General features: G+C 41.3%; 1 protein-coding gene across 3 annotated transcripts in view; it reads left to right on the forward strand.

The window, feature by feature from the left end:
- Positions 1–23312, forward strand: part of map4k3a (mitogen-activated protein kinase kinase kinase kinase 3a) — a 79855-nt gene that overhangs the window by 1779 nt on the left and 54764 nt on the right. The window contains exon 1 of one of the 3 annotated variants that reach the window (XM_064965340.1): positions 15949–18199. The exons of the other annotated variants lie outside the window; for them this stretch is intronic. The gene's annotated coding sequence lies outside the window, so the exon portion shown is untranslated. Of the gene's footprint in view, positions 1–15948; positions 18200–23312 lie in introns of those variants that run through there. 3 annotated transcript variants of the gene reach the window in all.

Here is a 23312-nt window from a genome sequence, read left to right on the forward strand (position 1 = left end):
CAATTTCCTTTTTATTCCAGTTTTTGATACTACTGTTGTCCATTCAGAACATTCGTCTTCACCAACTTTGCCCATCGCGCTGCTTGATTTGACCTAAGCAACCACTTCCGCCATATTTCCCTCCTCTGCCCCCTCCCACATGTTCTGTTTAACCCTTAAGACCCCAATATAATTCTAGAATGCTGCTGTAGATTTCTGAGAATCTTCAAGATAAAGCACTAGTGAAGACATCAAAACTATGAAATAACACATGGAATCATGTAGTAACCAAAAGTGTTAAACAAATCAAAATATATTTGAGATTCTTCAAATAGCCACCCTTCAAATACCCTTGATGACAGCTTTCCACACTCTTGGCATTCTCTCAACCAACTTCACCTGGAATGCTTTTCCAACAGTCTTGAAGGAGTTCCTACATATGCTGAGCACTTTTTGGCTGCTTTTCTTTCACTCTGCGGTCCGACTCATCCCAAACCATCTCAATTGGTTTGAGGTCGGGGATTGTGGAGGCCAGGTCATTTGATGCGGCACTCCATCACTCTCCTTCTTGGTGAAATAGCCCTTACACAGCCTGGAGGTGTGTTGGGTCATTGTTCTGTTGAAAAACAAATTCTAGTCCCACTAAGCTCAAACCAGATGGGATGGCGTATCGCTGCAGAATGCTGTGGTAGCCATGCTGGTTAAGTGTGCCTTGAATTCTAAATAAATCACAGACAGCGTCACCATCAAAGCACCCCCACACCATAACTCCTCCATGCTTTACAGTGGGAAATAGACATGCGGAGATCATCCGTTCAACCACACCACGTCTCACAAAGACACGGCGGTTGGAACCAAAAATCTCCAATTTGGACTCCAGACCAAAGGACACATTTTCACCGGTCTAATGTCCATTGCTTGTGTTTCTTGGCCCAAGTCTGTTCTTATTATTGGTGTCCTTTAGTTGTGGTTTCTTTGCAGCAATTCGACCATGAAGGCCTGATTCACGCAGTCTCCTCTGAGCAGTTGATGTTGAGATTTCTGTTGCTTGAACTCTGTGAAGCATTTATTTGGCCTGCAATTTCTGAGGCTGGTAACTCTAATGAACTTATCTTCTGCTGCAGAAGATATCTCTGGGTCTTCTATTCCTGTGGCGGTCCTCATGAGCCAGTTTCATCATGGCACTTGATGGTTTTTGCGACTGCACTTGAAGAAACTTTCAAAGTTCTTGAAATGTTCCTTATTGACTGACCTTCATGTCTTAAAGTATTGATGGAATGTAATTTCCCTTTGCTTATTTGAGCTGTTCTTGCCATAATATGGACATGTTCTTTTACCAATACCCTCTACCTTGTCACAACACATCTGATTGGCTCAAACGCATTAAGAAGGAAATAAATTCTACAAATGAACTTTTAAGAAGGCACACCTGTTAATTGAAATGTATTCTAGGTGACTACCTCATGAAGCTGATTGAGAGAATGAGTGTGCAAAGCAGCCATCAATACAAAGTTTGGCTATCAAATCAAATTTTATTTGTCACATACACATGGTTAGCAGATTTTAATGCGAGTGTAGCGAAATGCTTGTGCTTCTAGTTCCGACAATGCAGTAATAACCAACAAGTAATCTAACTAACAATTCCTAAACTACTGTCTTATACACAGTGTAAAGAATATGTACATAAGGATATATGAATGAGTGATGGTACAGAGCAGCATAGGCAAGATACAGTAGATGGTATCGAGTACAGTATATACATATGTGATGAGTATGTAAACAAAGTGGCATAGTTAAAGTGGATAGTGATACATGTATTACATAAGGATGCAGTCGATGATATAGAGTACAGTATATACGTATGCATATGAGATGAATAATGTAGGGTAAGTAACATTATATAAGGTAGCATTGTTTAAAGTGGCTAGTGATATATTTACATCATTTCCCATCAATTCCCATTATTAAAGTGGCTGGAGTTGAGTCAGTGTCAGTGTGTTGGGAGCAGCCACTCAATGTTAGTGGTGGCTGTTTAACAGTCTGATGGCCTTGAGATAGAAGCTGTTTTTCAGTCTCTCGGTCCCAGCTTTGATGCACCTGTACTGACCTCGCCTTCTGGATGATAGCGGGGTGAACAGGCAGTGGCTCGGGTGGTTGATGTCCTTGATGATCTTTATGGCCTTCCTGTAACATCGGGTGGTGTAGGTGTCCTGGAGGGCAGGTAGTTTGCCCCCGGTGATGCGTTGTGCAGACCTCACTACCCTCTGGAGAGCCTTACGGTTGAGGGCGGAGCAGTTGCCGTACCAGGCGGTGATACAGCCCGCCAGGATGCTCTCGATTGTGCATCTGTAGAAGTTTGTGAGTGCTTTTGGTGACAAGCCAAATTTCTTCAGTCTCCTGAGGTTGAAGAGGCGCTGCTGCGCCTTCTTCACGATGCTGTCTGTGTGAGTGGACCAATTCAGTTTGTCTGTGATGTGTATGCCGTGGAACTTAAAACTTGCTACTCTCTCCACTACTGTTCCATCGATGTGGATAGGGGGGTGTTCCCTCTGCTGTTTCCTGAAGTCCACAATCATCTCCTTAGTTTTGTTGACGTTGAGTGTGAGGTTATTTTCCTGACACCACACTCTGAGGGCCCTCACCTCCTCCCTGTAGGCCGTCTCGTCGTTGTTGGTAATCAAGCCTACCACTGTTGTGTCGTCCGCAAACTTGATGATTGAGTTGGAGGCGTGCGTGGCCACGCAGGCGTGGGTGAACAGGGAGTACAGGAGAGGGCTCAGAACGCACCCTTGTGGGGCCCCAGTGTTGAGGATCAGCGGGGAGGAGATGTTGTTACCTACCCTCACCACCTGGGGGCAGCCTGTCAGGAAGTCCAGTATGTTTTTTGAAGAATCTCAAATCTAAAATATATTTTGATTTGTTTTGCTCTTTTATTTGGTTACTACATGATTCCATATGTGTTTTTTCATAGGTGTGATGTCTTCACTAATATTCTACAATGTAGAAAATAGTAAAAATAAAGAAAAACCCTCAATGTGGCACCGTCATAGGATGCCACCTTTCCAACAAGTCAGTTCGTCAAATTTCTGCCCTTCTAGAGCTGCCCGCTCAACTGTATGTGCTTTTGTGAATTTGAAACGTCAAAGAGCAACAACAGCTCAGCCACAAAAGGCGTTCTCTGGAGTGATGGATCACGTTTTACCACTGACAGATGAATCTGGGTTTGGAGGATGCCATGGGAACGATACATGCCCCAATGCATAGTGCCAACTGTACAATTTGGTGGAGGATGATTTGGGGATGTTTCAGTGAAGTTCCAGTGAAGGTAAATCTTAACGCTACATGATACAATGACATTCTAGATTATTCTCTGCTTCCAACTTTGTGGTAACAGTTCGGGGAAGACCCTTTCCTGTTTCAGCATGACAATTACCCCATGCACAAAACGAGGTTCATACAGAAATGGTTTGTCGAGATCGGTGTGGGAGAACTTGACTGGCCTGAATAGAGCCCTGACCTCAACCCCATTTGAACACTTTTGGAATGAATTGGAAATTTGACTGCGAGCCAGGCCTAATCATCCAACATCAGTGCCCGACCACTAATGATCTTGTGGCTGAATGAAAGCAAGTCTCTGCAACAATGTTCCAACATCTAGTGGAAAGCCTTCCCAGATGAGTGGAGGCTGTTATAGCAGCAAAGGGGGGACCAACTCCATATTAATGCCCATGATTTTGGAATGAGTTGTTCGATGAGCAGGTGTCCACATACATTTAGTCATGTAGTGTATGACACCAGATTCATGTCAGTAGGAATAACACTCATTTTGTATTCCATTGTGTAAATACAAAAAACCCTAGAGTATTTAAACTTTTGTAAAAATACTCACTTAAAATGTATAATATATTATACTTGTAGATACTATTTTCAAATAAATAAAACAATTATCCAAAATGTGACGAGAGGATAATATTCAGATGGTATTTAAAAACCCACACAAAGTAGGCTATTTGATTGACAACCATTCCTACTTCTGTAACATTGTAAACATTCAAACTATTCAGAGACTCTTTCAAAATGTTGGTAACCTCTCTCAATAAGATTTAGTACAGACCAGGCCTGACACACAATGTAGAATATTCGCCTATTTTGACAACAATTCAGTGAACGCAACAAGTATTTGTTAGAGAAGATACAAACACAACTGTTCAAAGACAACAACAAATTTGTAGGAGAAATTCTTATTTCACACTGTCACTTTAGTATTGGCATTTAGCCTACACCATGTCATGGAACTTCTGGAAGCACTGCCCCATCCTGCAAAGTGGCACAGAACACGCAGAGCACCCAAAATACATTTCTACACATCTCCCACTCTTTGCTCTGTGTCCACTCCAGATTTTACCTTTTATTTAACTAAGCAAGTCAGTTAAGAACAAATTCTTATTTTCAATGACGTCCTAGGAACAGTGGGTTAACTGCCTGTTTAGGGGCAGAACGACAGATTTGTACCTTGTCAGCTCGGGGGTTTGAACTTGCAACCTTCCGCTTACTAGCCATGGGAAAATCAAAAGAAATCAGCCAAGACCCCAGAAAAATAATTGTAGACCTCCACAAGTCTGGTTCATCTTTGGGAGCAATTTCCAAAGACCTAAAGGTACCACGTTCATCTGTACAAACAATAGTAAGCAAATATAGACACCATGGGACCACGCAGCCGTAATACCGCTCAGGAAGGAGATGCGATCTGTCTCCTAGCGATTAACGTACTTTGGTGCGAAAAGTGCAAATAAATCCCAGAACAACAGCAACAGACCTTGTGAAGATACTGGAGGAAACAGGTACACAAGTATCTATATCCACAGTAAAATGAGCCCTATATCGAAATAACCTAAAAGGCCGCTTAGCAAGTAAGAAGCCACTGCTCCAAAACCGCTTTAAAAAAGCCAGACTACAGTTTGCAACTGCACATGGGGACAACGATTGTACTTTTTGGAGAAATGTCCTCTGGTCTGATGAAACAAAAATAGAACTGTTTGGCCATAATGACCATCGTTATGTTTGGAGGAAAAAGGGGGAGGCTTGCATGCCGAAGAACACCATGCCAACCGTGAAGCACGGGGGTGGCAGCATCATGTTGTGGGGGTGCTTTGCTGCAGGAGGGACGGGTGCACTTCACAAAATAGATGGCATCATGATGAAGGAAAGTTATGTGGATATATTGAAGCAACATCTCAAGACATCAGTCAGGAAGTTTAAGCTTGGTTGCAAATGTGTGTTCCAAATGGACAATGACCCCATGCATACTTCCAAAGTTGTGGCAAAATGGCTAAAGGACAACAAATTCAAGGTGTTGGAATGGCCATTACAAGCCCTGACCTCAAACCTATAGAACATTTGTGGGCAGAACTGAAAAAGTGTGTGTGTGCGAGGAGGCCTACAAACCAGACTCAGTTACACCAGCTCTGTCAGGAGGAATGGGCCAAAATTCACCTAACTTATTGAGGGAAGCTTGTGGAAGGCTACCTGAAACGTTTGACCAAGTTAAACAATTTAAAGGCAATGCTACCAAATACTAATAGAGTGTGTGTAAACTTCTGACCCACTGGGAATGTGATGAAAGAAATAAAAGCTGAAATAAATCATTCTCTCTACTATTATTCTGACATTTCACATTCTTAAAATAAAGTGGTGATCCTAATTTACCTAAGACAGGGAATTGTTATTAGGATTAAATGTCAGGAATTGTGAAAAACTGAGTTTAAATGTATTTGGCTAAGGTGTATGTAAACTTCCGACTTCAACTGTACATATGTATTCAGACATTTATTCAGTACTTTGTTGAAACACCAAGTCTTCTTAGGTATGACGCTACAAGCTTGGCACACCTGTATTTGGGGAGTTTCTCCCATTCTTCTCTGCAGATCCTTTCAAGCTCTGTCAGGTTGGATGGGGAGCATCGCTGCACAGCTATTTTCAGGCCTCCAGAGATGTTCAATCAAGTTCAAGTCAAGGCTCTGACTGGACCACTCAAGGATATTCAGAGACTTGTCCCGAAGCCACTCCTGCATTGTCTTGGCTGTGTGCTTATTGTTGTTATCCTGTTGAAGATGGCAAAGGGTGGTCACACCAAATATAGATTAGATTTAGATTTTTGTTCTGCTCACTCACTTTGCATTTAGTTAATTGATAAATATAATCTATTAATATGTCTATTTCTGAAAGCATTCTTACTTTACAGCATTTTTCACACCTGTCTAAAACTTTTGCACAGTACTGTGTGTGTGTGTGTGTTTATTTTTTTTCTTGCTGATATGAAAGATAAGGAATTGAGAGTCATGATCAAGGGCTATGCTCTCCCCTGTTATATTTATCAATGTACCTTGAATATCTAAAGATGGACAGGACAACAGTCTACAGATGATGACTTTAGTTTTCCTATTGTTACGTTCACAGTAGCCTATCTTTAACAAATGTCCTTTTCAGGCCCAAGAAAACAATCGCTCAAGTGGCTCCCAAAGATAAATGCTGGCTTACACGGTTAAGGGTTTCTCAGTTTTAACTTATTATGTGAATGTTGGTCATGTTTTGAAATACAAGGCAACATTTTTCTGTGTAATCTTTGGATAAGCTTGAATATTTAAAAAAGACTTCAAGCCTACTTTGTTTTTCTAACTCTTTTAAAAGATGCATTGATAACTGTTCATATAATGAGTTTATATCCATACTTCAACGTTGGGATTCAACCCACTAGTCGATCTTTTCATTCTGAAGGTTTTAGCGTACAAGCACCAGAGTGGCCCAAGCTTGGCCAGAAAATGAGCTACTATACCAATTTTCTATTTTGAAGTAAATTGGTCCATTTCAGAAACCAGCTAAACAGGCCCTGTAAAGGGATTCTTTCTTTCTTTCATTAAATACTTAGGTAAACTACTTTTTACCGTCAGTGCCCACAGTGCCCCTAAATAAGAGTGGTAAGGGAGGTGACATATGCTGCAATAAATATAGATTTGTTTTAGGTAGGCCTATCGCCCTGAAAGTGCACTACACATCAACTTGTGCATTTCCTTTTCCACACTCTCTCTCTTGAAATAGGCCTAATTATCATTGTGCTGTAGTATCCATTAGTGCTAAGTTAGGGACTACTTATTTCATGAGAAAAGCATTGTGAAAGGAAGTCTTACGCAAAGGTACAGGAAAGGGAAGCAGTAGGATCAAAGCCCTTGTCATTTGACTGCAACTGAAATACAAAGAAACAATTAGGCTATGTACATACTCTCTCTCTCATGCTCAACACAACTCATTGTCTTTGGGCCACCCCTCAAACTACAGTGTGGTCGGAAATGATTGACACCCTTGATAAAGATGAGCAAAAATGACTGGGTCCTGGGGTGCCTTGTTAAGGTCAACGGCATCATTAACTTTACCCAGTACCAGGACATTTTAGACAAAAACAATTCCAGCAGGCAATAAGCACACATCAAAATCCACAAAGAAATTACCATCACAGTCTTATGACTTGAAAACCTGTGATTTGAATTGAAGAGCCGGAGGTGCAGACGAAGGATGTCAAGGATCTGGAATGATTCTGTATGTAGGAATGGTCTAAGATGTGTTCTCCAACTCATTAAACATTTCAGAAAAGGCTCAGTGCCCTTATTCTTGCAAGGTGAGGTATTAAAACATATTGAAAACAGGGGTGTCAATAATTTTGACCCCTACCTTTTTTGAGAATAAATTGTCGCTTTTTAAACAAATATCTTTCTTTGAGCTATTGTATTATTATATTATAATTTCCCCATTTTTTTTGGCATGTAATGTAGCTCAGTATTTTAATTGGATTTTATGTAGTCATTTTTGCTAAATGTTATGATCAATAATTTCGGATCCAACTGTATGTCTAAAAATGCTAATTGAAGTCCATTTTAATTGTAAATGTATTGACAACCCAGTTGACGGACATTTTTTAAAAACTGCCTAGATAGACTTGCTATTCAAAATGCTGAAATAATGAAAGCCATAGTTGTTCCATTTATCTGTTTTCTTTGCCTATACCCTGCAGCCAATTTCATAGCTGCTGGGTTGTTTTCAGTCATCAGCATCATCTCTGCAAGTGAGAACATTTGGTAACATGGGAATGTACGCTACCTACAGTGCCTTGCAAAAGTATTCATCCCCGTGGCGTTTTTACTATTTTGTTGCATTACAACCTGTAAATTAAATAGATATTTATTTGGATTTCATGTAATGGACATACACAAAATAGGCAATTGGTGAAGTGAAATGAAAAAAATAACATTTAAAAAAAACTGAAAAGTGGTGCGTGCATATGTTTTCACCCCCTTTGCAATGAAGCCCCAAAATAAGATCTGGTGCAACCAATAACCTTCAGAAGTCATAATTAGTTAGATTGCACACAGGTGGACTTTATTTAAGTGTCACATGACCTCAGTATATTTCCAGTCGGAAGTTTACCTTAGCCAAATACATTTAAATTCAGTTTTTCACAATTCCTGACATTTAATTCTAATAAAAATTCCCTGTCTTAGGTCAGTTAGGTTTTATTATTATTTATTTTAAGAATGTGAAATGTCAGAATAATAGTAGAGTGATTTATTTCAGCTTTTATTTATTTAATCACATTCCCAGTGGATCAGAAGTTTACATACATTCAATTAGGATTTGGTAGCATTGCCTTTAAATTGTTTAACTTGGGTCAAATGTTTCGGGTAGCCATCCACAAGCTTCCCACAATAGGTTGGGTGAATTTTGGCCCATTCCTCCTGACAGAGCTGTTGTAACTGAGTCAGGTTTGTAGGCCTCCTTGCTCGCACATGCTTTATCAGTTCTGCCCACACATTTTCTATGGGATTGAAGTCAGGGCTTTGTGATGGCCAATCCAACACCTTGACTTTGTTGTCCTTGCGCCATTTTGCCTCAACATTGGAAGCATGCTTAGGTCATTGGCCATTTGGAAGACCCATTTGCGACCAAGCTTTAACTTCCTGACTGATGTCTTGAGATGTTGCTTCAATATATCCACATAGTTTTCCTTTCCTCATGATGCCATCTATTTTGTGAAGTGCACCAGTCCATCCTGCAGCAAATCACCCCCACAACATGATGCTGCCATCCCCGTGCTTCACAGTTGGGATGGTGTTCTTCGGCTTGCAAGCCTCCCCATTTCCCTCCAAACATAGCGATGGTCATTACGGCCAAACATTTTTATTTTTGTGTCATCAGACCAGAAGACATTTCTCCCAAAAAGTACGATCTTTGTCCCCATGTGCATTTGCAAACGGTAGTCTGGCTTTTTTATGGCGGTTTTGGAGCATTAGCTTCTTCCTTGCTGAGCGGCCTTTCAGGTTATGTCAATATAGGACTCGTTTCACTGTGGATATAGATATTTTTGTACCTGTTTCCTCCGGCACCTCCACCAGATCCTTTGCTGTTGTTCTGGGTTTGATTTGCACTTTTCGCATCAAAGTATGTTAATCTCTAGGAGACAGAACGCGTCTCCTTCCTGAGCAGTATGATGGTTACGTGGTCCCATGGTGTTTATACTTGCGTAGTTTTGCTTGTACAGATGAACGTGGTACCTTCAAGTCTTGTGTCATGCACAAAGTAGATGTCCTAACCGACTTGCCAAAACTATAGTTCGTTAACAATACACTTGTGGAGTGGTTTAAAAACAAGTTTTATTGACTCCAACCTAAGTGTATGTAAACTTCCGACTGTACACCTGTTCTGAAAGGCCCCGGAGTCTGCAACACCATTAAGCAAGGGGCACCACCAAGCAAACGGTACCATGAAGACCATGGAGCTCTCCAAACAGGTCAGGGACAAAGTGGAGAAGTACAGATCTCGTTTGGGTTCTAAAAAAAAATATCCAAATCTTTTTACATCCCACGCAGCACCATTAAATCAATTATTAAAAAAATAGAAAGAATATGGCACCACAACAAACCTGCCAAGAGAGGGCCACCCACCAAAACTCACGGACCAGGCAATGAGGGCATTAATCAGAAAGTCAACAAAGAGACCAAAGAGAGCCTTGATGGAGCTGCAAAGCTCCACAGTGGAGATTGGAGTATCTGTCCGTAGGACCACTTTAGCCGTAAACTCCACAGAGCTGGGCCACCTCTCACCACCCCAAGAACATCATCTCCTACAGTGAAGCGTGGTGGCAGCATCATGCTGTGGGAATGTTTTTCATCAGCAGGAACTAGTAAACTGGTCATTATTGAAGGAATGATGGATGGTCCTAAATAAAGGGAAATTCTTGAGGGAAACCTGTTTGTCTTCCAGAGATTTGAGACTGGGACGGAGGTTAAAATTCCAGCGGGACAATGACCCTAAGCATACTGCTAAAGCAACACTCAAGTGGTATCAGGGGAAATATTTAAATGTATTGTAATGGCCTAGTCAAAGCCCAGACCTCAGTCCAATTGAGAATTTGACTTAAAGATTGCTGTACACCAGCGGAACCCATCCAACTTGAAGGAGCTGGAGCGGTTTTGCTTTGAAAAATGGGCAAAAATCACATCGAGCCAGATGTGCCAAGCTTGTAGAGACATACCCCAAGAGACTTGCAGCTGTAATTGCTGCAAAAGGTAGCTCGACAAAGTATTGACTTTGGGGGGTGAATAGTTATGCACGCTCAAGTTTTCTGTTTTTTTAATCTTATTTCTTGTTGCAAAATATTTTTTATTGTGAATCTTCAGAGTTGTGTAAATCAAATGATACAAACCTCCCAAAAATGCATGTTTAGCTTGTAAGGCAACAAAATAGGAAAAATGCCAAGGGGGGTGAATACTTTTGCAAGCCACTGTATATGCGTTCACATTCCAGAAAACACTCGCATGAGTGCAATATCAAGACTATTATGAAGGCCCATAGGGGCTTTCTAATGGTGATTTACCTAGCTGCAACATGACAACATTTTGCGTTCCAGTGAAAAAATTCCAGTAGGTACAGATCTAGAATCAGCTGCCCATCACCCAATACTAACCTTAACCTTTAGTGGGGAAAATGCTAAACTGCCCCAAGATCTGTGTCTAGGGGCGACTTCACCCTACTCCCTTTGCTCCATTTGGCTCCATAAGATTCCTTGTCGTCTATCATCCTTGACTTTAAGATAACATTCTTGCATGTGAAAAAATGCTAATGAAATGTCTGAGTTCCTTCACTGTTTTTTTGTGAGTAGAAGGACTTGGCTTTTCCAGACAGTATGCTTCACTTGAAGTGTGTCATACTCTCGTAAGAATGACGGAACAAGTACAGTAATAATCTAACTATGAAAAAAAAAAAAATAATAATAATTTGCCATTGTCAGGAACATTATTGTCATATGCTGAGACAAAAGTCGCTCTGGATAAGAGCGTCTGCTAAATGACTAAAATGTGATGTACATTTATTTCCCTATTGAGAGCTTGGGATTATAAGATTCTATCCTCAAAATGATGACTCTAAGATAATTGGCTTTAAAGTTCCGAACCCTCATTGGTTTGAATGGTGTCAGCACTTTCTGTCTTGTATTCTTTTGAACTTAACAACATTTTCATGGCATATTTAGGTAGAGGACATTGAACAGAACAAGGCTATGTCAAATAAATAAATAATGGAGAAAAATACAGATAGAACCTTAGAGTCCCAAGCTCCACCTTTGTCATTCTTATGACAATGCCATGCAGGTGTTATAACTGTTATTGTAATGGACAGCATACCAGTTCTTTGCTAACAAATGGCTTATATTTAGTGACCAAAATATCATATCACTGTATTTTTCAAATTTTGGACGGTATTTATGTTTTTCAATAATAAAAGTTCTTAATTTGCTTTATAAATGATTTTAATGGGTCTTTCTCAATTTGGATTGTTTTCTACTGTTCAATTCAACCTAAAATAATTTCCTGCATTTCCCTAAATTTCATTTGAGATCATTTCTACGCTGCCACATAGGGCTGCACGATATGGAGAAAGAAAACTAGGCCTTATTTTTAACCAAATGTTGCGATTTGATTTGCGATTTTGATCAAAATACTTGGGTGAACTGTTGGCGTAATGGAAATAAACCAAACAAAAATATAAATGCAACAATTTCAAAGATTTTACTGAGTTACAGTTCATATAAGGAAATCAGTCAATTGAAATAAATTCATTCGGCCCCAGTCTATGGATTTCACATGACTGGGAATACAAATAATGCATTTGATGGTCACAGATAAAAAAAAACAAAGGTAGGGGTGTGGATCAGAAAACCAGTCAGTGTATCTGGTGTGACCACCATTTCCCTCATGCAGCGTGTCACATTTCTTTCACATTGAGTTGATCAGGCTGTTGATTGTGGAATGTTGTCCCACTCCTCTTCAATGCGAAGTTGCTGGATATTGGCGGTAACTGGAAAATGCTGTCATACACGTTGATCCAGAGCATCCCAAACATGCTCAATGGGTGACATCTGGTGAGTATGCAGGCCATGGAAGAACTGGGACTTTTTCATTTTCCAGGAATTGTGGAGAGATCCTTGTGACATTGGGCCATGCATTATTATGCTAAAAAATGAGGTGATGGCGGTGGATGAATGGCACGACAATGGGCCTCTGGATCTCATCACGGTATCTCTGCATTCAAATTGTCATCAGTAAAATGCAATTGTGTTCGTTGTCCGTAGCTTATGCCTGCCCGTACCATAACCCCTGTTCACAACGTTGACATCAGCAAACCGCTCTCCCACACGGCGCCATACATGATTTTTGCCATCTGCCCGGTACAGTTGAAACCGATTAATCCGCGAAGAGCACACTTTTCCAGCGTGCCAGTGGTCATCGAAGGTGAGAATTTGCCCACTGATGTCAATTACGATGCCAAACTGCAGTCAGGTCAAGACCCTGGTGACCACGCAGATGTGCCTGAGGCTGTTTCTGAGGTTTTTTTGCAGGAATTCTTTGTGCAAACCAACATTTTCATCAGCTGTCTGTGTCGCTGGTCTCAGATGATCACGCAGGTGAAGAAGCTGGATGTGGAGGTCCTGGGCTGGCGTAGATACACGTGGTCTGCGGTTGTGAGGCCAGTTGGACGCGCTGCCCAATTCTCTATGAGGTGGCTCATGGTACAGAAATTAACATTTTAATTATCTGGACACAGCTCTGTTGGTGACTCATGCAGTCAGCATGCCAAATGCACGCTCCCTCAACTTGAGACATCTGTGACATTGTTGTGTGACAACTGCACATTTTAGAGTGACCTTTTATTGTTCTCAGCACAAGGTGCACCCGTGTAATGATCATGCTGTTTAATCCGCTTATTGATATGCCACACCTGTCAGGTGGATAGATTATATTGGTAAAGGAGAAATGCTCACTAACATGGATGTAAACAAATTTGTGCAAAACATTTGAGAGATATACACTTTATGTGCATATGGAACATTTTCTGGGATCTTTTATTTCAGCTCATGAAACATGGGAACAACACTTTAAACATTATCTATTGAACAAAAATATAAAATGTATTCTAATTCTATGGTTGGAATATAAATAATAGTGGGCACTTTGAATACAGTGTTGTTTGACATTACAACAAAGGAAATTGTGACAGGATAGGAACCAAAGTGATGGTAAGTGTTTCCTTGGATACCCTATAATCTTTGGCTACATTAAATGTTTCTTCATCGAGCCAACATATTCATGCTTTGCCTATTCGTCTTTGATTTAAAAGATACTGTTGCACAAACAACATGCAAGCAAGCTACTTTTGCTCTGACTCTGTACATTTATTTATTAGCTAGCTAGCTAGCTAACTAGTGATTAGCATTAGCGGCTAACACGATTTAGCTAAAACTTGCTAAGAAAATCCTGCATGTGCTGCATTGACCATGCAGACTGAACGCAAGTGTCTCATGGTCAAGCAACAACAACTCCTTGAGTGACATTGGGTGGGGTTAAGTCTGTGTGGGAAGTGGCATGGAGAGAGAGGAGAGGGATGACTCAAGTAGTGGTGTAAACTATAAAAATGGACGTTACACAAGGCATATCACATTTAACATACCAAACTTTCAAATACCGTTATATAAGGTAAAGTAAAAACCCGTAACAGATCCGTGCAGCAATACTGGTATATAGTAAAATACGGTATACTGCCCAGCCCTACTTATAGCTGTGTCTCTACTATGACATTCGTATGACTGTGGCATGAGAGTGGTATAGCATGGTCATGATAGTAAGTGTTAACTGTTATTGTAATGAACACCAGGTCCAGGTAGCAGACAATGTACCAACCCTAACCTATATTTATGTAGTTGGTGCTGTATATTAACTAATATACATGGGTTCTTGAAAAATAATTGTTTGTTTACAATTGTACCGTTTATGCTCCCTGCGTATAAAAGCCATGAAAATTGATGGAAAGCCACGAACGCAAGATTGTAATTTCTATGACTCACACGGTGGAGGAACATGTTGCCTGTAACCTACTGTACTGTGATAAACTGTAAGTGGCACTTCACCTTTTAATATGTAATGTCTGTCAGGATTTTTCTACAATATATCAATTATATGTGGAAATATGTGTTTGATTTAGCCAGCAGCTGATGAAACCAAGTGAATTATTTTCTCCCTCTCCCCACATTTAGCTTGTGGCTATCACTGTCTAGCTGGCTAGGTTTAGGATATTTACTAGCCCATAGCAGTGACAATCTTAGTTATGTATTCAACATATGGCAGTACACAAAATCTAGCTCACTTATTTTGCCACCTGGAAAGAAATGTCCAGAAAAGGAGGAAGAGAATAGCTAGCTACGGCATTGGAATGTTAGCAGCTACCTCTTCAACGAGAAGCAACTGTGACAACATTGATCCTAAAAATCAAAAATGAAACTTGAGCAAAATCCACAATTCACCCCTCCAAAGAAAGTATGGCTCTCGGGATTCTCCGAAATGCCGCCAGCTCCACGTTCGGATCTATGGCCAAAGCGTGGCATTTCAGTTTAGCCTGCACCTGGCAGGCTGTATAGAAATCTCCCCCGGAGCCACAAAATGGCCAAATTACCACAACAGGCAGCCCCCACAAACACCTTGAAAACTTGCTCTATACAGTAACAGTGACGTCCGCAGCCAAAATGACTATTTCCCATAGGCTTGTGCTGTCTATAGCAGTGATCACCTGAGTCCAGATCACTTTCACAGTTATAAAGCAAGCCGAAAGCTACTGCTCAGATTTTTTTTTTAAACGTGACTTCAAAAAATATAAGCCTATGCAACATTAATAAAAAAAGTTATGTAGGACTGAAGTTTGTGCAGTAGTCTGTATATACTGTATTTATTTAAATTTATTTTACCTTTATTTAACTAGGCAAGTCAGTTAATAAGAACAAATTCTTATTTTCAATGACGGCCTAGGAACAGTGGGTTCGCTGCCTGTTCAGGGGCCGAACGACAGATTTGTACCTTGTCAGCTCGGGAGTTTGAACTTATTATGAGAGCATATTGGCAATGTGCTTGGCCTGACAATATTGTTATTTTAAGACCATATTATATTCCAAAACACGAGCTTTGATAACAAAATAGATCAGTTGTATCACTTGCGAGGCACAGCATAAATTCAAATAATTGGCTTTCCTGGACTGATGGTGCCTGCATCTGATGTTCAGTCTCAACGGAGGGAGTGAGCAGCAGAGGGGTCTGCTTCTCACTGTCCCTGCTTTCTCCTTTCCTAAGGTGAGACTGACAAGTGAGGGGATACCGCCCTCCCACTCCCTTTTTAAATAGCTGAACTGCCTGTTTGGACAGTACATCAGGCTTGGGTCGGGTTGTTTTGATAGTTCTGCGGCTTCTAGAAAATGGTTTTGTATTGATTTCAACAATCTGAGGAAGCCCTATTGTCTGGGGAGGGAGTGTGTCAGTGTGGAGTTGGGGGATGGAAAAATGGAGGGGACGAGGGTGGGGGGGGCAGATGGATAAATATATAGAGAAAAGAGTGAGGGAAAGTGAACAAGAGAGATATAGTGAGAGGCAGAGTGCGAGTCTATAGGAAATATGGTGACACTGCATATTTGCGTCGCAGTCCTGGTTTGAGTGGAATTTGTTCATTCTCTTTCTAAGGGCTGTGGTGGTTAACTGTGAAATGGATTGCGTAAGCAGATCTCCTCAGACAGAGTTAGGCCTCCTTCAAACTCAATGGCCTTGTTAGAATACTTAAATGCATCCTTCCTTGTTTCCTTGAGGTAATCAACAGATCTATAAGTGATTGGAAAGATGAATGCAAGGTTACCACCCCATTACTTCACTGATCCAACCAATTCCTATCTGTGATTACTTAAAGAAAGGAAGGAGGGAAGGATGCATTTGAACTATTCCAACAGGGCCATTGATTTTCCTGCATTTCAGGAAGTACTGCATTTCATGTGCTACCTCAACTTTCAGGGGTGTATTCACTAAAAACTAAACGGAAGAAAACAAATGAAACGAGGAGGGACCTACCTGAATTTGTCCAATAGAAACTCGTTGCGAAACATTTTGCTACGGTGTGCACTGAATACACCCCAAGTTCAGCTCAACTGGAACTCTTTGACGTTTGGGGCTAAACTTTGAATAGACATTGACTGGATGTGGTCCAGCAGCAACCATTGTGTAGAGAGAGTGTAGTGAAGAGCCTACTTGGCATCCAGTCATCTCAGTCCATTTAAGCTGTCCAGAGGCACGGCTATGGGGGGGATGCGCTTGATTTGGTTAAGGTGATTAACACTTTAGCTTACTAACCCTCTTGTCTTGATCCTTGTTGGCCTGCCTTCTTCACACCACATACTACTCTCTCTCTCATTGTCTTTGTCTCTGCCTCTCCTGTTCTCTCTTCTCTTCCTCCTAGCCAATTAAATACTAATCTGATACATATTCAGTCTGTTGAGATCTCACTCTCTCTATCACTCTCTCGCCATTAATCTCCCGGTAGACCTACATATCTCTTGGTACGTCTTTCTCATGGTATGAAAATAAAATCAAAAGTCTACCCTTAGCTAGGTGACAGTGATGCCATTCTTTTCTTGTGTGAATACAAAGCATCTATTTTACAGTATCAATTAACTGTCTTTTGTATAAAAAGCCTGTTGCGAAATACAAGACGGCACCAATGTTCTTTTCCTCAGCGAACCCTCATAAATGTTGTCACCCAATCCTTTCACACTTGGAATTTTTCATCAATTATTTACCCGAGTCCCACAACTGGGCCATTGTCCCTTCCTGTTCCGCTATCACAGCGCCGAGATTGGAATCTCCCCATGCGGACCAACCGGGGCTCATGACCCTGACTTTGAACACACCTGGCTCTGATACGTCTTAGGCAGTGCTTTATTTGAAGGGCCTTCATAACACATTCATAAGAGGTATAGTAGCGGTTCATAAATGCTTATGTCACTACTGCTTTAAAATAGCCTACCACTTTGTTTTAAATATGTCATCATAATGCCTTGCTACTTAAGGTTGTCATAAACACTACTTAATTGGCGTTACATTAGAAGTTGACAAATGATGTCACATAACCAGATTCTATCTGGTATGAAGCACAAGACCCTAAACCCATCTCCTTACTTTGTGCTTGAATGACATACTTATGACACCTCTATGTAGGCATTATAAAGGAGCTTTTAAATAATGAATAAATATTTCTAACATTCAGAATGGAGTTAATGGTCAGACACTGAAATCACACTAGTCCTTCCTTCACAGGCACTCTGTATGAACGTGTATCCACATCCGGGAATCCTCAAAACCGCCCTATTCAGGAGTCAAATGCTTAGAATAATAAAAGGCCTCCTTTCTTGTCTTGGCACCCTTTCGGTTCCCCATCTACCCTTTTTTGTGACTATGGTTAGCATTAGGGATGTGCATTTTTCCCTTTCAAGACAATTCGATATGTATCTAGATACATGTCCTCTGAAACGATACAGGAATGATACGTTTTAGTTTGAATTGGTTCGGTGCGATTCGATACACCAACGTTTGTTGCATATATACATTCATTTTCCATTCTAAATTCAAAACTGCTGCTGATGGCACTCGTGCTGGGCCTCTCTGAGCTGGATCTCTCTGAGCTGGATCTCTCTGAGCTGACCTCTCTCTCTGTTTGTCTGTCTGTGTGTGAGAATTATATACATGTGTAATGTAGGCACCTGTGCTGAGCCATACGGGAAACAGGGCATCTACCACCTCACTATCAGACAAGGGAGGTAATGTTTGCTTTTTTTACCTCCACTTTCGATCTGAAATCACCATCACCCACTAATTAATAGTCATTTTTGCAGATTCAAAGTGTTTGAGCTCGTAATGTAATCAATATTTTTCTTTAAAAAAAATCATATGACATAGCCAATGAATATATATATATATATAGCACAACTTTGGAGTTCACCCCCCATGTCAAACCGTTTGTTTTCTGTTCTCATGAAATTATCAACTTTACCCTGTGTATCTAAAAATGACCAAAACTATTGCTGATGGTAAACCGGAACATTAAATGTAATGTAGCCTAAGCCCCAATCAGCAGGTATGCTACAGCCAGATGAGACGTTTCTCAGGCGGTAGTTTAAGCTACTTTATTCCGGTAAAAAACACTATTCAACTGCGCATTTGATTACAATAATCTAGCATATTATATTGGTTGTCACTCAACTAATAAAGCCTAATAATGCACAAGCCATTTTACAAACATTTTGATGCTGAAGGTGACGCGCGGCCTACCTCTTGGTCAGCGTGCTAAGCCGTGCAACGAGCGCAGTTTGTCTAGGCGACTGATAATGCCTGAGTTGTTTGGCATGTAAAATTACTTGCACATCAATGACTGTCAACATAGTTGCTTAGTTCGACATTGAAAGAGAGGACGCATCAGTTGTCACAAAATCTGAGGTATTTTCAGAAGGTAGAAAGTAATATGAGCACCGCCGATTCGTAACGTTTGAATCGATTTTATGACCGATTCATGCTAAATTTGGATCAGTTTGGGGACCCGGGGACATTTGAACCAGGACCAATGCGTATCGCTGAATCATGACATCCCTAGTTAGCAGTTTATTTTGTCCTTCATCTAGGATCAGTTATTTTTTTGCAGCCTAAGTAATTATCGGGTCATTAATATGCAATTACCATTTATATGTATAATATATTTCTTTTAGCAGATGCTTTTATCCAATGCGTCGTACAGTCACCAACTGAGCTACAGAGGACCACAACATTGTTTAACATTTCATTAACATGACTGACAAGTAGCCTAAATAGAGACCTGTAAAACAAAGTGAAACACAGACTTTGACCTAGGGACCTGAGGAGGATGCATGTTCAGATAGAAATGTACTGTGTAGAACATGTTGGATTATCTGTCATGTGCAGTAGAATAGGGAGTTGTCAGCTCTATTCATTCTATTTCTATCTGCAATGTTTAGAAGCACGCCTCAGCGTGCTCCGTACCCCCCTCTCACCGAGGTGTCACTCAAAGGTGTGAGAGGCTGGACACAGAGGTTCTTTCTCACTTTTGGACCCTGTGGTTTGGAAAGCTCTTAACGGACCTGTTCTTCAGTAGTCTTGAAAACCCGACCCTAAGCAACCGTAATTAGGGTCTGGTTTCAATGACGGGCTCTTTAGGTATAGAGTCAATGCCCACATCACGATCTTATCCGCTTGAATAAAATACACAATAGTATCCTGCAAGATGGAGATCACAGAGGTTATTTCTAATGAGTGCATTTTGCAAGTGGCTAGTTTGCTTCAGCTACCTTCACTAAAACCACTGCAAAAGTTTTGTCTGGAAACTTTGGTTTCGAATTGCAACGTTCTGGCGTATCTGTCTCGTGATTTGTTGGGAGAGTTGTCTGTCTGAAAAGAAACCACCCTGGACATTTTTTTTCCCCCTTATCGAAGTTGCCAAAACAGTCTGTTATTGAAACCAGACCCTAGTCACTGTTTCCTAGGGTTGGGTTTTTGAGACTTGTTCCTCAGGCCTTGAAGTTGAGCAAGTTGAGCAAACATTGAGCTAGCAATGTCAATATCGCCTGTGCAACTCCCGCAGTGATCACATGCACTTACTAAACAATAAGTCACTTTGGATATAAAGCATCTGCTAAATGACATGTTTTATTATATTATAAATATGTCATTCTGAGTGTCTGTCCAAAGTCAGAAGTACACTGTTGACATTAAAGTGGCCTGGATTCTATCAAACCTGCATAAAAAATTTGTGGCTGTATTTTTGTAAAACATTTTGTGGTTTGCCTATTTCAGACGGGAGTCTACCTGGTATTTTATAAAGGTCGCTACGCAAAACCATATACCGGTTTTACTTGACTCAGGAAAATGTTAAAGGGTTAGTTCACCCAAATTACAAAATTACATATTAGTTTCCTTACCCTGTAAGCAGTCTATGGACAAGGTGTCTTGCTTTGGTTTTGTTTACCTGGCGACTGTCTCCAAGTGATAACTTTTTTGCATTTAATGCACAAGTACAATGCAAGTCAATGCATACCATTTTGTAATTTGGGTGAACTGTCCCTTTAACATGTTAAATACTTCATGGATGCCTTCACTCCACTGTAACATTTTTCAGTACAAGTTCAAAAGAGGTCTTCTCTTTCCTCACCATGAAAGATTAGCATTTAGCATTAGCTACCCCTATCTGTCATACTCCCTTTGTAAACAAAGCTGCTGGATCAATGGCAGTTCTTGTTTCACTCAGACCAGGAAGTGAGTGGAATTCCACAGCACTGCTATGAGCAGGCATGCAGAAGGGAAATAGGGTCAATCTGTGTGAGAATGGAACAAAACATGACTTCTTTCTCAATCCATTTGGAGACAGATGTGAAATGTATAATAAACATCTTTCCCCCAAAGTTCATTTCTATGGGTTACATTTCAGAAAAGTCCACAACGTCAGGGTCATTAGTTGCTCCTATTTCACATTAAATGACCCAATAAAGACAGTGTCTGCCCCGCAAATCCTCTTTTTAGTCTCCCTCCTGACATGTCTCTGCTGTTTGAGTGTTGACATTCAGGAATAGATTGATCAGACACATGTCTCACTGCATTTCTGGATTATATTTCCATCCGTTATTCTTACAAACAATGACAGTAATTACATCACACATTAAACATCACAAAACCGCTGTAACTGACCACATACAAAAGCAACAAGCCGACACATTGCCTTGAACATGTATCTATCTCATTTGCTCAAAATGCAGTGAAATAAATGCTGCCCTGGTGCAAAGAACAGGTTGCTCCAGATTCTGCTCTACAGTCTGTGTGAACCCTGTGGCCCCTGTGGCCCGTGTCGCTTTGGCCTATGTTGAGATGTATTTTCTCTGGCTGTAATTACCTGAGATGGTAGCCAAAGGGCCTGCTGTGCCCTGAGCCTGTGCTGCCTGAGCTTGGCTGAGTGCATGGCACTGGGGCGAAGGAGAGTTGGGTCAGTGTTCCCGATGGAGGGAAAAGCTGTATCTTGATCCCTGTTGCCTTGGCTGAGTGGCACTGGAGGGGTTGGGGTAGGGTTAGTGCTCCCAATGGGGGGAAAAGGGGCATGGGCAGCCTGGAGGGGAAGGGTGGAAGGAGTAGGGGTTGAAGTTCGTAGAGAGGTTGGAGAAGAATTAGGTGGGGGCCAGTCAGAGTAAAGGATTCATGGCCTGTCTGCTTCTCCTCCTTTTCCTTTGCCACCGTGACGTCGATAGGAGGCTAACGTTGGTTGTGGAATGTTGCAGAGTGTGTACTTGCTTTAATCACTCGCTGACAGAGTGCGGTACATAAATGTTCACGTAACGTCCGTCAACAGACTTTGGGATGCGGCAACTAGCGAGGAACATTGTTGCACTGCACTGGGTTTGCGTCACTGGTTATATTGAGGAATCACAATTTCGCAGGGCGGGGGCATCCTTTGAATTTCGGAAGGGGAGGTGACGTTCTGGGCCCTTAGACTTGCGGAGAGGGGGATGCAGCCACCAAATACTTTCCGGCTCCTATCTAACACAGAACCTAATCAAATAGTTTACAATTTATTTTGGGTTCAGGATTACTAGAACGATGTCCCGTTGAGAGCTATTGAGACTTGTTCTTCTGTTCTTGACGATCAGAAATCTGAAAAGCCTGGTTAGGTGGATCAACATGACAGCGACTTGTTTCTGATTGCCCGTTCCAGCATACTGTACAACTTCAAATGCATGTATTGGAACATGGCCACTTGACTCCAGAAGGCTAGATGATGGTGCCGATCTAGTATCTAACTAGATATGGAGAAACTAGACAGAGGGGGAAATCAATGGACTTAACCATACCGAGACCTTGTGACATGATCATCATCAGCCAGAACCCTTCCTCTCCCTTCTCCACCTCAAGGGCACTGGTCGATACCCGGTGGGCGGATTCCCACGGTCCTCAGCTCTCACCTTAGGGTGGGGGTGGGTGGTGGGATGAGGTGGGGGGCGGTGTGCTGGTGGTGGTCGTTGTACTTCACAGGCGTAGTTTGCATTTAACATGCGGTAATGGCCAATATGATTTGCCATTTTCGACTAAATTAGATATCGACCATTGGTAGAAGTGTCTGTTAACACCACCAGTGCGGTTGATCCCGCTATTGATCTCCGAGCGGTCTACGTTTCCCATAAAGTGCTAGTTAACCTTTTGGAGGTGTTTTTTTGCAAAGCGCGTCCAGGTCATTAGTGAAAGACTGCGCAGAAATTTGTATTCAATTTCACCAAGGTTTTAATATGCCTCGTGTGTGTGTGTGTGTGTGTGTGTGTATGTGTGTGTGTGTGTGTGTGTGTGTGTGTGTGTGCTAATTTGTTTCACTGTCTTTTGTGGAAAATCAATGTGTTTATTTTTCCAATCGCTTTAAAGGAAGCGCAGAAGTGTCACCTTTGCTGTGACACATGCCATTATAAGTATGACATTGATTCTTGATGAACTTTTCTCCCAGGGTCAGCTATGTTGTATAGTATGTCTATCCAAAGGTGCTTGAGTATCTTATGACTGTACCCTGCTGCCGTTTTCATTTTATGTGCCATTCTCTCCAGGCTCAGCCCTTCATGAATGTAACATACAATGTGAGCTTGCTGGCTCTGAAGAGGTTTTTTTCCATTTTGCGGTGAATGATTCTCTTGCTCATCACATCTGATGCTAAACTGGGATTCTCTGCATCTGATGGTGGAGCAGATAGAAGGCGTGGAAAAATAGACTCAAGTCATTGATCCTGCGTCTTGTTTCCTCCCATGCCTTCCATCCACTGCTCCCCTTGTGCTTTTGTGGAAGAAATTCCTTTTGAGAGTGCAGTCTGAACGGGATGAGTGCCCATACATGTTTAATGCT

This window comes from Oncorhynchus masou, chromosome 5, assembly GCF_036934945.1.
Source record: "Oncorhynchus masou masou isolate Uvic2021 chromosome 5, UVic_Omas_1.1, whole genome shotgun sequence".
NCBI classification, from domain to species: Eukaryota; Metazoa; Chordata; class Actinopteri; order Salmoniformes; family Salmonidae; genus Oncorhynchus; species Oncorhynchus masou.